Source organism: Cebus imitator, unplaced genomic scaffold (genome assembly GCF_001604975.1).
Source record: "Cebus imitator isolate Cc_AM_T3 unplaced genomic scaffold, Cebus_imitator-1.0 Scaffold159, whole genome shotgun sequence".
In the NCBI taxonomy this organism is placed as follows: domain Eukaryota; kingdom Metazoa; phylum Chordata; class Mammalia; order Primates; family Cebidae; genus Cebus; species Cebus imitator.
Window position 1 is genome coordinate 1,343,202 of NW_016107474.1, and position 14,577 is coordinate 1,357,778.

The 14,577-nt window shown below is 46.7% G+C and overlaps 1 protein-coding gene and 1 long non-coding RNA gene across 3 annotated transcripts in view; one reads left to right on the top strand and one right to left on the bottom strand.

The window, feature by feature from the left end:
• Positions 1-4,454, bottom strand: part of LOC119473430 — a 40,819-nt gene extending 36,365 nt beyond the window's left edge. The window contains exon 1 of the long non-coding RNA XR_005202644.1: positions 4,334-4,454. This is a non-coding gene — a long non-coding RNA (uncharacterized LOC119473430). The remainder of the gene's footprint in view (positions 1-4,333) is intronic.
• Positions 1-14,577, top strand: part of CDH13 (cadherin 13) — a 1,196,315-nt gene that overhangs the window by 1,111,878 nt on the left and 69,860 nt on the right. The window lies entirely within an intron of this gene.

Below are 14,577 nucleotides of genomic sequence, written 5' to 3' on the forward strand. Positions count from 1 at the left end.
TCGCACCATTGCACTCAAGCCTGTGAAACAGAGCGAGACTCCATCTCTAAATAAATAAATTAATGGTTTTCTCTTCAAATTTGTAGGTAAAAAGACATGTTACGTTAACTTTACCCCTCACAAATGGTACGTTTACCTATCAGCTGGGACTCTTTTACTTACAAAGGAAACCTAACTTAAACTAGAATGAGCTGGGGAAAGTGAATTGATGTATCTCACATAACTGGGAGGTCCAAGGGTGGATGTGGTTTTAACCAGAACTGGATCTGAGGTTTGTGGGAAATATTCAAATAAGAACATTTAACAGTGGATACCAGCCAATCAGAACAGTCCATGACAGTGACATCAGCCCTGCATGTGCCGTCAGGATGGGGCAATCAGGAATCTCAGCATTACTCTCAAAGAGGCTTTGCTCTGGTTGCAAAAGGTCAGCAGTAGCTCTGGGTCTAGCAGCTCACCAACTCTGCCTCTCAGAGAGATGCCTGTCCAGTATTCTTCAGAATTCCTAGGCTCATGTTCACTGGTTCAGAGTGGATCTCTACACCCATCACTGGCCACTGGTCCCATCCAAAACCCTGGGGCAGTGAGGGGAGGGGTGGCTGCCCTAATCCAAGTCAGGTGGTCTTACAGGAAGAAGAGAACATCAGTGCCACAGAAGCCACAACAATCCCATCCGTTGCAAATCACACAATAGTAAATGGCACTTTGAACCCTTTCTGTAGTTTCTAGAAATGCAGAGAGGATCACATTGCTTTAGTGTCTTGCCCCAAGTGCTGTTAATATCCCTGTCCCTAAAAGATTGATTTTTATTATTGGTGGCAATGCTTAACAGAAGTGAAATCTATACTCTTAGTCATAGATAACTGGCATAAAAATTAAATAAAACACTGTGAAGCATACTTCCAAAGTGACTGCATACCTAGCTATGCTGCCCCAGTGTGCTTCAGTATGTTTTCATGAGGGTATTTGGTAAGCATGGGGGAAACTGTTTCCCAGTGCCCCACCACAGAATGTTCTGCAAACATTTGATAACTAAGCATGTGATACTTTCTACCTCTGTAACTAACACTGGAGACTTTGACCTATTGACTTGGACTTCAGCTATCAGTATGAGGTACAGTTTCAGAAGATTCAAAACGTTGTCTACAGAGACTGCAACATAAGACTGTCATAAGATAGACTCAGGAGCTATTGCATATTCATGAGTTAAACAGGCGAAATGTCTGACATCCTGGCATCTGTGGATGTGTTTGTTTTATGTTTAGTAGCTTTTCTACAGAAGACAGAAATGGGAAATGCCTTCTTAATCTGCTAGGAGGAGAGAGTTCTGATGATACTCATCTATCGTCAATGAGAATGGGTCTTTATCTTTAATTCCTAATTAAAGTTTTTGCAAAGTACCTTTATCTAGTTCTCTTGTGATTTTAAGAAAAAGGAAAAGCCTTGAGTTTGTTGCTTCTGCCCATCTGTTTCTTTACATCATTTGTGATCTCAGGTAGTTGTTGTTTGCTGAGCAAGGACTTTCCAGCTAGGATTGAATAAAGCTGTAGCTAGGTTTGAGAGTGAGAGTTTTATTGCTATCATTTAGAGTATTTGTTCATTCATTCATGCATGCCTTTGCTCGTAAATACCTCCACCTCATTCCACAAAAGATATGAAATAGAGCTTTATTGCTATGAATTCATGCTGGCATAAATATGCAGCTCTGTGTAATAATCACTTGGGCTATTCCCATACGTAGTGCAGTTACTTATGGCCAACGCAAAGTCTATTTTCCCATCAGAGGCTAACGTTCCCCTTTACTTGATCGGGGTTTGGATAATGCTTCATTCGCAGCTGTTTTTCGCTTCAAAAACCCATCTACTTTATCCTTGCTGACCTTACCCTGACAGGTGGTGCCAGGATTTCCTGCAGGCACTTGTTTGTTTTAGCATTTTAGAGTATTTATACTGGCTGCCGTAAGGGAGCCAGGAGCCTGGGGCTTGTAAGTACCGGGTCTTGGTAAGTCTCCTTCCGGGTGGCAGCAGCAGCAGCAGAGTTAGTAAAATGCATTTCTGAATACTACCCTGTGTCTGAAATGATGTTTTTATCCATTAGAGTTGGGTGCAAGCAACAGAAATTAACTCTGAAGAATGAATGCAAAAAACAGTGTCTTGGTGAGCTATGTGTGACTGACAGGCAGGCAGATCCCTCAGGGGAGCCCTGGGTGGCAGTTTGACGCTCAATGCCAACTGTCAGCCCAGGCTAGGAGTCAAACTGGGGAGTGATTATGATGTCTTGGCGTGGGTCAGGGCCCACTTCCTAGCCAGGGGATGGTCCACCTTGACAACAGGCTGTGACAGGGGTGGGGTTGTAGCAATTAGGATGTTTTCACCAAAATGAAGGAAGAAGAAATGCCTTCCTGTGGGGGGGATGGGGAAACAACAGCTGTCCACTACCCTCCTCTTTTGCAGTAATTTTCTCTCCATGTTTGATGACTGTTCTATCAGATATTGTTAAAATCTTTCCCCAGGATATGCAATTTACCTTTAATATCATCTTGATACGGTCTTCCATTTTGCTGAGTTCATGTTGTTTTCCTTAAAGCTAGGAAAACTTAGACTTGCTCATTTTTATTATTTTTTTTTGATAGACTTTGTTTTTCAGAGCAGTTGCGGGTTCACAGCAAAATTGAGCAGAAGGCAGAGGGAGTTTCCACATGTCTCCTACCCCCACACATTCACAGCCTCTCCCATGATCAATATCCCCCACCAAACTGGGACATTTATTACAACTAATGAACCTACATTGACATGTCATGATCACCCAGAGGCCATAGTGCAAATTACGGTTCCCTTTTGGTATTGGACATCCTATAGGTTTGGACAAATGTATAACAGCATGCATCTACCACCGTCATACCGAAAGAATAGTTTGAACCTTAAATATCCTTAAATATCCTATGTGTTCCACCCGAACATTCCTCTTTCCCTCCAACCCTTGGCAATCATTAATCCCCATTCTGCTGCACCCGTCACTAGCCTCTTGTGTGTGTGTGTGTCTTGAGACAGAGTCTCACTCTGTTACCCAGGCTGGAGTTCAGTGGTGTGATCTTGGCTTACTGTAGCCTCCGCCTTCAGGGCTCAAGCAATTCTCCTGCCTCGGCCTCCAGTGTAGCTGAGATTACAGGTGCCCGTCACTACGCCCGGCTAATTTTTGTATTTTTAGTAGAGACGGAGTTTCACTATGTTGGCCAGGCTGGTCTCAAACTCCTGACCTCATGATCTGCCCGCCTCAGCCTCCCAAAGTGCTGGGATTATAGGTGTGAGCCACCACGCCCGGTCTAGCCTCTTTAATGATCGTTTACTTGGGAAAATACAGTCTTCCAGTCCTGATCATTCTCTCCAAAATCAAAAATTCTTTGGAAATCTCTGAATTTTTCAGATCAACATCATTTTGCCTATAAAACTCTCTCAGACCCTCCTTGAAATGGGATACCAGCCATTAAAAAAAATGAGAAGGCTGGACGCCATGGCTCACGCCTGTAATCCCAACATTTTGGGAGGCCAAGGCAGGTGAATCACTTGAGATCGGTAGTTCAAGATCAGCCCAGCCAACATGGCGAAACCTCATCTCTACTAAAAATACAAAAATTAACTGGGGGTATTGGCATACACCTGTAGTCCCAGCCACTCGGGAGGCTGAGGAAGGAGGATCGCTTGAACTCAGGAGGCAGAGGTTGTAGTGGGCCGCGATGGCGCTACTGAACTCCAGCCTGGGCAAGAGAGCAAAATACTATCTCCAAACAAACAAACAAAAAAAGAGTAGAGCCAAATGAAGACTTGTAGTGATTGCTTTCCTGTAATACCCTAACCTACCCTGACTTCTTCCCCACTTTTTGTATGTATATATATTTTCCACCTCCTTTTGGGTTTGGTGGGAGGACCGGTCTGAACTGCCTGGTTCACCACACATGAAAGCCCCTGTCTGCGCTTTCTTCTGTCTTGGGAAATAGACTCAGGGAAGCTGAGAAACAGACCCAGGCCACCCTGCCAAAAGACTCCTCCATCACATCAGGAAGAAGCAGGCAATGACATGAAATGGCACCTACTGTGAGCCAAGGGTTGAGTCTTGGTGTCTATTTTCTCTTTTAATGATCACGGGAACACTGTGAGCTCCTTTACCTCTCACTGCCTCCATTTCCTTACCTGTAAGTGGCAACCATAATTCGTTCCTCCAGGACTATTGTGAGAGTTTGAGAGCTAGTTTGCAGGAAAGTAGGCCAATTAACCAGCTCCCCTGCATGCAAAGCTTGTTATTTCTCTGTGACAGAGGGAGCTCTTTAAAATCTTACCCTGCCCGTTCCGCAGGACACCTTTCTCTGGATTTTTCATTCACGCAAGCCCCTTTCAGTTCCTGCCGCGCTCTGCAAGTCTCTCCTGTTGTTGAGAGGCTCAGGAAAACCCCCTGGAACTAATTCACCACTCTGGCTTGATGAAGTCACTTCCTGCTGGTCCGGGCATTGGCATCTAGAACAATCAACCACTGTCCGATGGGAATTCTGTTGACATAACTGTCTTACTTTGGATTGGGACAAATATTGGAGAAAAACCCATAAAATACCAGCAGGGGGTGGGAAGTGGGACAGGAGCGGAACACAGCCCACACACTCTGCACTGTCCAACCAGCCGCCATTATGTGAACAGGAGCTGAATCCCAGCAGAACACGCTCCTGAGCTTTCTCCATCCAAGTGATACCTGTAGGCTGGGGGAGGTCCCCAGACGCCGGTGAGACCTTGCCCCATTCAGTGTCCAGGCTCCTGACTGTAAGAAGAAATTCAAGAATGAATCAGAAAATCGTAAAAGTACGGTGATGTATTGCAAAATGAAAAGGACACACCCAAGAAAAGGGAGTGTGAGCGTTTTCAAGAGAGAAGGAATCCCTCTGAAGGGCGATTGGGGTTGCTACCTCTATGCATTTCTTGAACCAAGGAGTGGAATATTCACGAACATCCCTGAAAAAAAGGTGGAGATTTCTCAGAACTGAAGTGTCCTTCATTTTTGCACCAAATACGGGTGCTCCTGGAACTGTGGTGGTTCTGGTGGCTGTGTGATTTAGTATGTTAATGAGTATGTAATGAGGTCCTAGGGAAAACCTAGGTCAAATCCAGTGCCACATTGGGTCCAATTGGTCTTAGCCAGCTTGGCCCGCACCCTGGTTTTTCAGGGTCTTAGCCCCTAGCTTCTGCAGCTATTCCAACATTTTCCTCCATTTCCTCATGTGAAACTACTGACTGGAACTTTCTATTCTTCTGGGACCACCCTGCATTCTTCCGGTCTCATAGTGAGCAAGGGAGCTGGGGTATAAATACCCCAGTCACTGGGTGAGGGCTGCACCTGAGAGAGATACTAATTCCTCATCATATCCAGCCTGCTGCACAGATAAGCAAAGGCCTTTGGCTGTTGGTGCAAGTTCTCCAGCAAAGGAATGCAGGTGCTGGCAGGTGCATTTGGCGTGAGGTGCACTGTAGGGGGATGGCCTCCAGGGCACCCTCAATGCCTCTAAAAACCATTCACTCCTTAAAACCAGTTCATTCATCTCCTGTGGCTTCTGGCTCTTTTTCAGACAAGTTATTGCAGAGAGTCAAGTAGCCACGTGGAATTGCACTGAGCAGGCACATTTGACAATGACATTTTGATTCCAGAATGTGTCAAGCTTTGTTCTCAGAATATGGCCAGATCCCAATAATGCCTGTCCACTGTTGCGGGATCACTGCACGCAAGACCCTACGTGAGGTATGTTAAGTCCATTCAGTCATCCCAGCAGCCCTGCGAGGTAGCTGCCACTATCTCAAGCTTCTGGACTAGGAAAGGGAGCTGTAGGGAGGTTATGCCACCCTCCCTGTCACTCACCACAGCCCACTTACTGCATGGTGGGCACAGGATCCATACCCTGAATGTGTGTGTCATGGTCAAGCTCCAGGTCTTTCCCAGCACCACATTTTCAAGCACAATAGCTGGATTAGGTAAGTGCTTACTTACGAGGGTGTGTTAGGAGCATATCTACTGAGTGCTTCCTGCATACACATGCAGTTATACACGCCTCACATGTAAGAATTTACACCCCCATGACGATGCTAGGAGGCATGCACTGTTGTTTCCATTATAAGGTGAGGAGGCTGTGGCACACGGTGAAGTTCAGTGCCATGTCCTCAGACGCCCAGTATACCAGACGCCAGTCCCAAAGCCCCTGAGTACCAGTCCTGTTCCGTCTTCATAACACACAGCCACTGTGGAATACACTGACATCAGCTTCGGATGGTTCCACTCACTGTGTGGGAGAATTTTCCTGGACCAGTGCCTGGCATCTGCCCAGGAGGCACTGCAGCACAGGGGACAGGGGGTCAGACTCCACTGGAATCCATACCTCCCTGCACACAGTAAGGCCTACTGCATGTCACTGAGCCTCTGTTTCCTCGTATTCAAAACAGAATCAAGCTTGTCTTTCTGGCTGGTTGGTGAAGATGGTTGGTGAAGATGGCACTAAATGAGAAGGGACCAGGGTAGGCACCAAATGGTTGCTGCTACTGAGTTTGGGACATGAGTGCTGGTGGTTATCTGAGTGCCAGCTCTGCCTCACCCCGATCCAGCACATATGTACATGCACAGACACACATGTTCACACACTCACACATGTACACACATATGTCATGCACATACATGTGAACACGCACATGCACACACCATGCACACACATTCACACATGTGCAGTCACACAGGCACACACACTCCATTAAACTTTGTATAGTTCATCAATATTACACCCAAGTCAGTATTTATTGAGCACCTACTGCACACCAGCATTATGCCAAGCACAAGAGATGAGGGGAAGCCGAGTGTGATGGCCCACATCCATAATCCAGCACTTTGGGAGGCCGAGGCAGGAAGATTCCTTGAGCCTAGGAGTTTGAGGGGAGCCTGAGCAACATAACGAGATCCCACCTCTATATAAACAACAACAACAACAACAAAAAGACACAAGGGGGGCCCAGAAATGAAACAGCCAGTGGAGGCATACCACCTCGTTTTCACAGGAAGCAGCAAAGACAGGCTGCCAGATACCTTTGCCACACTCCACTGGCTTCCGCCCTCTGAGAAAAGTGGCAGCCTGACTCATGAGAGCCGGAAATGAACTCGGTGCAATCCCAAACCCAGGGCCAGTCCATCCTGGAAGATAAACCCCATGGGGCCTTGTAACTACCGCCTCTTCTTTCTAGCAAGGTCCTGGCATAATTTTCTCTGTGCCACAGGCTTTATGGAGTGGGTTATAACTGTGCCTGAGTTAAACTGGGTTCCAGCAGAGCATTCCTAGGTGTGGACGGCATCAGGCACTCCTGCCACTGGCAGGTTTCATGTATATAGCTGTATCATCGATAGTACGGTGTTTCCGTATCATCAGAACTCAGCGCACTGTTTCCGGCCAGCATGATGGTTTGATGTAGACTGCTAAGGGGGGTCAGTGATAAGTACCTGGCACACTCAAACTCTGCTAGTGTCAGGTAGCTGCCCTCCTTCGAGGCTTGATGAAAGTTACCTGAAAGTCACCACCAGTGGACATCCAGAACAGCTTAATTGGGGGTTGGCAGCCCATCTGCGGTGACACACTGCCTGTGTCCTCCAAAACTCAGTGGACTGGAGAACTGAGTCACAATGAATCTTGTTACCCATACCCAGAGCCCTGAAGAACTCACATTGTTTGCATTTCCAGCCAGAGAAGTTGCCTTCTCTTGATCTTTGTAGCAATTAAATGTCATTTAGAGGGGAGAGATTTGTTGTTTAAAAATATTTTTTAATCATAGCTTGAGTTTGTTCTTGTAAAGCTGCCCCTGGGTCTGAGACCCCAGAGGAGCAGTACACTGCCTTGCAATTACTCCACAGTGGTCAAGACGGGTATGTTTTGCTCTGGGGAGAGTTGCTGAACACCACCTGTCTGAGCAAGGGACTCTTTGTGGCTGTCTGATCATTATGTATATCACATGGTCCTGCCCCTGAGTAGCTTGTGGCCTCCCGGGAGCTGTTAAGAAATCCAAACCAGCAAACAACGTAGTTTTTATAAAAGCATCTGGCGTTAACCACATGGCGAGTGGTCCAGATAGGAATGCTGGAGAAGCTCAAGAGAGGAAGAGACTCCAGGGGCTCAAGAGGTTTCGCAGGGCTAGCAGGACAAGACAGAGTTTGAATGGGACCATTGCTGCTAAGTGGAATAAGGAAAAGCTGATAGTGCAAGAAGGTCAACGATCTCGGGTGTATCTAGGGACTGTGGGGAAACTCATTTTGCTAGAGTCGAGAGATTGGTTGAGGAAGTGCAGGCTGCACTCTGGAGCCAAGCTAAATAAACTGGACTTCATTCTGAACTGGGAGTGGAGGCGTTCCATGGGCAGAAGAGCACTGTGGGAGGATCCAGGGGAGAGTGGAGCTCTGGAGGCTGTTAGAAAGCCAGGTTCCCATCCAGGGAAGAAAGAGAAGGACTCAGACTGGGGAGGAGGAGTGTTCCGCTGTGAGATGTACGCACAGTGTTCAAATTCCAACTTTGCCGCGAGCTGATTAAGTGAACCAGTGCTGGCTATACAATCTCTCTGAACCTCGCCTTTCTCATCCCTGAAATGGCAATAATAATCCCAGCCTCAAACAATGATAGTTAAAATTGTATGAAATATCATGTATGTAGTGCCAGCTACATACATAGAGTGTCCAGCTCCACGTAGGGGGTCCCTGTTCCTCGTAGGGAGATGGTGTGGCAGTGTTGTCCTGCAGCCAGTTCATAGCAGTTGGCAGGAGCCAGTTGTTACCATTTCTTCCCAGCTCTGTGTTCAGTGACATCGTGAGAGTAACTTGAAATTGGCCAAGTGGAAGTACTCCTATCATTGGAATTAGGCAAACACTATTAATTCAGGCTTTCCCCACCTCCAGAGAATCAGATGTTAAACATTTGCCAGTGTACTTCTGGCAAAGAAAAGGAAAAGAGCCAGAGGTAGTGACATCAAATGAGAGAAGACTAACCTTGCAAACCCGAGCCACCTGCGCTATGTGTCCTGTTGTCTGTCCCACACCCTCGCAAGGTGTTTTGTCTTGGTTTGTCCAACAGAATCACCACATCTTATTCAGGTTCCAGTGCTGAGCTATTTGGAAACCAGGGTGGGGGGTGGACTTCAGTGTCATCTTGCTAAAAAAGTTCATTGCTGAAAAGTGTATTGTTAAGACAGAGCTTCATATTTCTCCCAGCCTTTATATAGCAGCCATGGATAGAATCGTTGACTTGATTTTACTACACTGAGGTCCCACTGAGGAAGGCCGAGTTCCTAAATCATGCGCCTGACAGGTGCCATATTTCTGAGCACAGAGCCAAGCTGTGACCTTCTAGTTTCACAGTAGCTAGAGCTGGGTGACATGCATAATAAAGGGAGCACATGGAGCATTTTTAAAATATTGAATGAAACTGGAACCATACAGATGTGTCAGTCTGAAACTGGTTACCAGAAGCAAGGTGATCAATCTTCCTGCCTGTCTTATGATGCTGATGTGACAACCACAATGACTTTCAGTTGTCAAAAGGATTTGGAAGTATCTGGGCTTGCCAAGGACCGTGCTCTGTATATGATTTCATCCTTTCACCTACTCTGTGAGTGAGGTTTTAGTGTCTCCCTTTTATATATAGGGAAGCGAAAAAGCTTGGAAGGTTAGCACCTCTCTCTGTCCCCCACAGATATTAAAGGGCTGAGCCAGGATTTGGGCATGGGTCCATCTCATTCGCCTCTGCTTGACCCATTGTCTCCAAGCTGCTGCTCAGCTGGAGGCTCCTCCTTGACATCAGCTCACCGTGGCTCCCTCTGTCTAGAATGTTCTCCCTTGCCCAGGCTTTCATGTGAGTGTCTCGTTTTCACTTCGATCTCACTCTCTTCTCCTCTGCAAGGCTTTTCCTGATCACCTTCACTAAAGAAGCCCTCCCCAACCCTGCCCACCTGTCATTGGTCACGTCCTGTACTGTTGCCCAGTGGGACGGCTTTCAGAGCCCGTAGCACTCTCTGAAGTTACTGTATTGTGGGTTACCTGTTTGCTTGTGATCGTCCTTCCTCTTCTAGAACGGAAGCTCCATGAGAACAGGAACTTATGTCTTGTTCTCTTTCATAAATGCAGAGTACAGAAGAATGTGTGGCATATAATAGCTACACAATAAATATTAAAAGAATGGAGGGATGGATGGACAGATGCATAGTTCCATGGAAGAATGGATGGATGGAGGGATACGTGGATGGATGGATACACGGATAGACACATGGATGAATGATGAATGCGGGTGGGTGGATGAATGCAGGCACGGATGGATACATGGATGGATGAGGTTGTACAAGCTCAAACCAGCTCACATTGGAGGAAGCTCCTTCTTAGTTGACGACCCTGTGACTGTGTTGCAGCCTGTCCCCTGCCATCTCCCTGAAGGAGTCTATCTCCTAATCTCTCTCCTAGAGACCTGTATCCCTACTTTATCCTCTCTTCTCAGCCTGAGCTGTGTCAGCCTCAGGAGCAAGATGAGTGATAAAGTGTCAGCAAGGACACAGAGAGCTGGGTGTGCAGAGGCTTTGTTGTAACCAGCAACCAGGAGCTACTCCCTTGAGATGGCCTTTGGGTGCAACCCTCTGTGACTTCCCAGCCTTCCTTCCAGCTCCCCAGGATACCATACCCCTGGGACTCCCTTGTTGGTGTCCTCATTAGGCCAACAAATGCAAATTAACCCCTGACTCACAGATAATGGGGATAGAGAGTTACCACAACACATATGACCTCTGTCATCCAGTTTCACCCAGTCTAGAGAAAGAGAGAGATCAATAAACAGACCCTTTTAGTATAAAAGCTGGCACGAAAGTGATATTTGAGGTGAAAACACGACAGTATGACAACAGCAGAGAGAAAGGCACATCAATCAAATGGAAGGAAGGAAGGAAGGAAGGAAGGAAGGAAGGAAGGAAGGAAGGAAGGAAGGAAGGAAGGAAGGGACAGCTGGGCAGACTTGCAGGTAGACCAGAGCAAGGATGTCCAGGCAGAGGAAACAGCTTAAGCAAAGGCTCGGTGGCCTGAGAGAGCTGGACCTGTTCACTCAGCACATGAACAGGACTGCGATGGGCCTTGTGTATCCTGCTGTGGAATCTGAGCCTGGGTCTGTAGCCAGTGGAGATGCCTAAAGGCCTGAATGCAGAAAGATGGCCTGATTGGATCTGAATTTTAGAAAAAGCTCATTCAGACACAAGATCAGACTGGAAGGGAAGAGAGAAGAGGCTGCGAGGCCACGTAAGAGACGAAGCCAGCCTGGACCAGAGGAGGAAGTAAGAAAATCAAAGGTGTACAAGAGCTCAGAAAGCCGAGGAAGGCAGAATGGGAATGTTTTGGTGATTAACTTGATGCAGAGGGTGAAAAGGAAGGGTCTGACTCATTTCACTGGTTGGGAAGAAGGTTCCTGACCTCCTCACTGATCTCCCTGAGATCTAGCGCACTTGACTCCACCCTCTGCCCGAGTGCCTCAGTCACATGGCTGCTTGGAGGCTTCTCAGCAAGTCCCAGGTGACTGTCTCTGATCCAGTGGCATCCAAAACCCATGGGAGGTGTTAAAACCAGAGTCCTATGCTCCACCTCAGACCCACCAAATCGAGATCTCCCATGCCTGGGCCTGGGAATCTGTGTCTTTGAGTCCCACAGGTGTTTCTGGGATCCACTGCTGTTAGACATCAGTCTGGGAAACACGAGTTCAGTCTTCTCCACTAACTTGGGGAAGGGGGCCAAGTGAGGTTTTAGTGTCTCCATTTTGCATATAGGGAAGTAAAAGCCTGGAAGGTTAGCACCTCACTCCATGCCCCACAGATATTAAAGGGCTGAGCCAGGACTCAAGCGTGGGTCTCTCTGATTTGCCTCTGCTTCGCCCACTGTCTCCAAGCTGCTGCTTGGCTGGAGGCTCCTCCGTGACCTCAGCTCACCGTGGCTCCCTCTGCTTGGAATGCGCTCCCTTGCCCAGGCTTTCACATGGGTACCCTGTGAAACCCCCTCCAGGCCCACGCATAATTTTGCTGACATACTGAACGCCAGGTCTGTATCAATCACCCTGTCACACACGGGCACAGAATCTCTGCAGGAGGCAAGTGGTATGATGTGTCGTGGTCGTGGTCTGGCTGGTCTGTGTTACGTCAGACATGGAAGGCAGCCTGGAATAGCCTAAGACAAAGGCAGTTGTTTCTCTGGCCAACACTGTCAGAACATTAAACAACTAAAATAGCAACAAAGGGATGGGCCAAGCAGTCAAGTTTGGGAACAGCTTTAACGACTAATTTCTAATGAGAGTTTCAAAACACTAATTTTCCAGAGCAGAAAATCAAGTTGTGCTCATTTATAACCCGTCATCTGCAATGAGATGGAGGATATTTCTTTCTGTGTTGTCAGTTAAGTTTCTGAGCAGGACAGAATACAAAGTAGGGGAGCTGGGCCATAAATCAGCTCCTTGGGAACTGATAAATGGATATTGTACAAATCCTGCATTTGCATTGGTGCTGAGGACATAAATCTAATTCTCATGATCTTACTTTAGAAAAAAAAATATCCCTTTGAAGTCAGAGTGAGCAATTTATGTAGGCATTCTTTCCTGACTATATTTTTCTCAGCTTTTGAATGACTGTCTTTGCACTTTCTGCACTTAGACAATATTATAAAATGCTGCATTGTCCTGTAGAGAAAACTGGACTTGGGTCTGAAACTTACCACAGGGATAATTTTGTAACTTTTGTGCTGAGCCATGAATAACAATTGCTTTGGGAAAGACTGTCATAATTTATTAGTTAGAAGACGCCTTAGAGACCATCATTTCGCATGACCCTGGTTTTACAGGTGTGGAAACTGAGGCCCAGGAGTGACGGTCATGTGCTGCAGGTCACAGGCCAAGTTTGTGACAAGATTAGGGCATCTTTTCAGGTTTGGTACAAGCAAGGACCCTAGGTAGGGTCCATTCATTCATGCATTTATTCATTCATTCTCCAGGCAAATCGCTGTCTAGGCACATTCTGCTGTAGCCGTTGGAACTAAAAAGGCAGAACCTGCAGAGGAGACTCTGGAGGACTTCTGTTTGTTCAGCATTTGCCAAGGGGGCAAAAATGAAAGAAAAATCAAAACATCCCTGTCCTCTTTTGACCCTCTATAATTCAAGAGTATTCTGAAGACTGTCGAGGGAGGGGCGTTTGCCTTGTGCCTTGTTTTGTTCTGTTTTAGCAGCCCTGGAAATCATGGAGAACTCCCTTTCTTGAAGTTAACTTCCTTATGTATAACAGCGATATTTATTTATGAGATATAATCCACATACTGTACAATTCAGCCATTTTAAATATACAGTTCAGTGTTTTTTAGTGTAGTCAGAGAGTTGAGAAGCCATCACCACCATCGATTTTACATTTTCCACATCCTAAAAAGAAGCCCCATCCCCCTTGGCCATTATGTCTCTTCTCCCCACAGCCCTAGCAACTACTAGTCAGCTTTCTGTCTCTGTGGGTTTGCCTAGTACCGACATTTCATTGGAATGAAAACATCTAGCATGGGATATCCTTAAAGGTTTCATAGCAGGAAGACATCAGCATGGGAAGGGACGCCGCTTAGTGTTTGGAGAAAAGATACATTCATCATTTTATTTTCTGTTTCTCAACTTGATAAAAGTTTTCCAACAGGTGGAAACGTTGAAAGAATTTTACAGCAAATACCGTTTGCCCCATCGCCCAGATTCTCCCACGACATTTTCCTCTGCTTGCTTTATTCGGTGCACACCTATCCATCTGTTCCAGAGATCACCACCGCGGCAGTGGGTTCTCAAAGAAGAACCTTCCAACCTTCCGCATTGAGAAAGAAAAATGTTCATTTTTACTAAATAAAATATCAATGTTGGAGATTTTATAAGCCGAGAACATTAGTAGGACATTAACATTAGAAGCCCTGAAAGATAAAATGGCATTCAAAGGACACAAAAGGTATAGGATAGCTCTCCAGGAAAGGCCTGTGTGTTCAGGACAGAAGGAGTGAGGACCAAACAGGTTTGGGAATGACACATCCCTTGATGGGACCGGTTGACAACTTTGCTCTCCAGTCAGGGCAGGGCGGCCCAGGGAGTAAACCAGGTGGTTGGCAGGGAGGGCAGCCATTCCCGCCCTCTGCTAATGGGCTCTCTTCTCCAAGGAGCTTTTGGGATTCGAGGGTTTAAGTATCAAGTTTGACTGATGCATTTGGAGGGAGTAATTGAAAACGGCCTGAGGGAAGGTGCTTTGCTTTTTCCTTTGTAAGGCAGAAGCTTTTGAAAACAGTGATGGTACAAAGAGCCACAGCACAGCTGGTACAAAGAGCCGTCGCTCCTCTGAGTAGTCCATTATGCAGAGACATGGACTCAGATGTGGGTAGCAGTGATCGTGCTGCCTGGAGAAGGGGAACGGCACCGTGGGCAGGTCTCAGAGCCATACACCGCGTCTCTCTGCCTCACAGTCTATCCTTGACCACAGGGTGTAAGTCCTTGATGTGCACACAGGG